Below are 3,293 nucleotides of genomic sequence, written 5' to 3'. Positions count from 1 at the left end.
AAAAAAAAAAAAAAAAGAAAAGCCCAGGACCAGATGGCTTCACATCAGAATTCTACCAAACCTTTTAAGAGTAACTAGTACATATATTACTCAACCTTTTCCAAAATATAGAAGACAAAGGAATACTACCCAACACATTCTATGAAGCAAACATCACCTTGATCCCCCAAACCAGGAAAAGGCCCCAAAAGAAAAGATAACTATAGGCCAATATCACTAATGGATATTGATGCAAAAATATTCAACACGATCCTAACAAACAGAATCCAGCAACACATCAAACAAATTATACATTATGACCAAGTGGGCTTTATCCCAGGGTATCAAGGCTGCTTCAACATATGTAAATCTAAAGGTATAATACATCACATAAACAAATTAAAAAATAAAGACCATATGATTCTCTCAATTGATGCAGAAAAACTTTTGATAATATCCAGCATCCATTCATGATCAGAACACTTAAGAAATTCGTATAGAAGGGACATTTCTCAAATTAATAGAGGCCATCTACAGCAATCCCACAGCCAATATCGTATTGAATGGAGTTAAATTGAAATCATTTCCACTCAGATCAGGAACCAGACAAGGTTGCCCATTGTCTCCACTGCTTTTTAACATTGTAATGGAAGACTTAGCCATCATAATTAGGCAAGAAAAGGTGATCAAGGGTATCTATATAGGGTCAGAAGAGATCAAACTTTCACTCTTTGCCGATAATATGATCGTATATCTGGAAAACACCAGGCACTCTACTACAAAACTCTTAGAAGTGATCAATGAATACAGCAGCATTGCAGGTTACAAATTCGACACTCATAAATCGGTAACCTTTATATGTACCAACAATAGTCAAGTGGAAAAACAGTCAAGGATTCTATTCCATTCACAGGAGTGCCAAAGAAGATGAAATATTTGAGAGTTTCACTAACTAAGGACGTGAAAGATCTCTGTAAAGTGAACTATATAGAAAGATCTCTATAAAGAGAAAAGAAATGAAGATGAAGATGTTAACAAATGGAAAAACATGCCATATTCATGGCTGAGAAGAAACAACATTGTTAAAATGTCCATATTACCCAAAGCAATATACAATTTTAATGCAATCCCTATTAAAGCTCCACTGTCATCATTAAAGAGCTTGAAAAAATAATACTTTGTTTTATATGGAATCATAAAACACCTCGAATAGCCAAGACATTACTCAGAAATAAAAACAAAGCAGTAGGAATCATGCTACCAGACGTCAGACTATACTACAAATCCATAGTGATCAAAACAGCATGGTACTGGCACAAAAACCCAGAGGTAGATGTATGGAACAGAATAGAAAACCAAGAGATGAACCCAGCTACTTACCGTCATTTGATCTTCGACAAGCCAATTCAAAACACTGAGTGGGGAAAAGATCCCCTATTTAACAAACGGTGCTGGGTGACCTGGCTGGCAACCTGTAGAAGACTGAAACTGGACTCACACCTCTCACCATTAACTAAGATAGACTCTTGCTGGATTAAAGATTTAAACTTAAGACATGAAACTAGAAAAATACTAGAAGAAAGTGCAGGGAAAACTCTTGAAGAAACTGGCCTAGGAGAATATTTTATGAAGAGGATCCCCTGGGCAATTGAAGCAACATCAAAAATACACTACTGGAACCTGATCAAACTAAAAAGCTTCTGTACAGCCAAGAACACAGTAAGTAAAGCAAGCAGACAGCCCTCAGAATGGGAGAAGATGTTTGCAGATTATGTCTCCAACAAACGTTTCAAAACCAGAATCCACAGAAAACTCAAACATATTAGCAAGAAAAGAACAAGTGATCCCATCTCAGGGTGGACAAGGACAAGGGACTTAAAGAGAAACTTCTCTGAAGAAGACAGGTGTGGCTCGGTGCCTGTGGCTCAAGCGGCTAAGGCGTCAGCCATATACACCTAAGGTGGTGGGTTCGAATCCCCAGCCTAGGCCCGCCAAAGAACAATGATGGCTGCAACCAAAAAAATGGCCGGGTGTTGTGGCAGGCGCCTATAGTCCCAGCTACTTGGGAGGCAGAGGCAGGAGACTCGCTTGAGCCCAGGAGTTGGAGTTTGCTGTGAGCAGTGAAGACATGGCACTCTACCCAGGGGAATAGTTTGAGACTCTGTCTCAAAAAAAGGGCACCTGTGAAATTTAGTAGTTGTAGGCTATACATGTCTTAACACAATAACTAAGAAAATGCAGTGAAGGCTATGTTGAACAGTTTGATGGAAGCATTTCAAACTGTATGTAAAACCAGCACATTGTACTCTATGATTGCATTAATGTACACAGCTATGACAGAACAAGAAAGAAGAAAGACGAAAGAAGAAAGAAGAAATATTCTCCAGGGCAACACTGCACATACACAGGCCGAGAGCGAGTGTCTGGGCCATCCTGGGTGGTTCTCCTACACTTCTGCTCCACCTCCTGCTGTACCTGGTGCTGCCAGTAGGTGCTCAGGTCAGGCTGGTCAAGGAGGCTCCCGACGCTGGAAGGTAGAACCTCACGCGCACCGAGCACGAGCACGGTGACTTCGTCTCACTGCTCAGAACACAGAACGTAAGTAAACACTGATCCCTTGGCCTCCGGCAAAGTCTGTAGTCAAGGCAAACCTCCTAGAGTTGCAGACCCTACTGGAAGGACCTGATCCTGCTGAACTGCCCTCATGGACAGCTACCTGGACAAACTTGGCCCCCAGCGGCCTACACCCGCTCAGGAGGGCAGGGACCCGCCCGAGAGGACGGACCGCTGTCCACCCGTCCGGACACCACCTCCCACCCTGCAGCCCCATCCTGTCCGCCACGTTTACCCCTTGCTCCCCACTCCTCTGCTCCAGGCCTCCATGAGGCCTTGCCACAGGGACTGTGGGCCTTCATCCAGCCGCAAATTGACCAATACTTGGAAGCACGTCATCTCCCAAGACTTAGCCAGAATGCAGTGGAAATGTTGAACAGACCTATATCAAGCTCTGAAATAGCATCAACTATACAAAATCTCCCTAAAAAGAAAATCCCAGGGCCAGATGGCTTCACATCAGAATTCTACCAAACCTTTAAAGAGGAACTTGTACCTGTATTACGCAACCTTTTCTAAAACATAGAAAAAGACAGAATACTACCCAACACATTCTATGAAGCTAACATCACCCTGATCCCCAAACCAGGAAAAGATCCCACAAGAAAAGAAAATTATAGACCAATATCACTAATGAATATTGAGGCAAAAATATTCACCAAGATCCTAACCAACAGAATCCAGCAACACATCAAACAAAT

The sequence above is a fragment of the Otolemur garnettii genome, unplaced genomic scaffold (genome assembly GCF_000181295.1).
Source record: "Otolemur garnettii isolate 467f Iridium unplaced genomic scaffold, OtoGar3 scaffold00006, whole genome shotgun sequence".
Lineage (NCBI taxonomy): Eukaryota > Metazoa > Chordata > Mammalia > Primates > Galagidae > Otolemur > Otolemur garnettii.
This window is presented reverse-complemented; position numbering follows the sequence as displayed.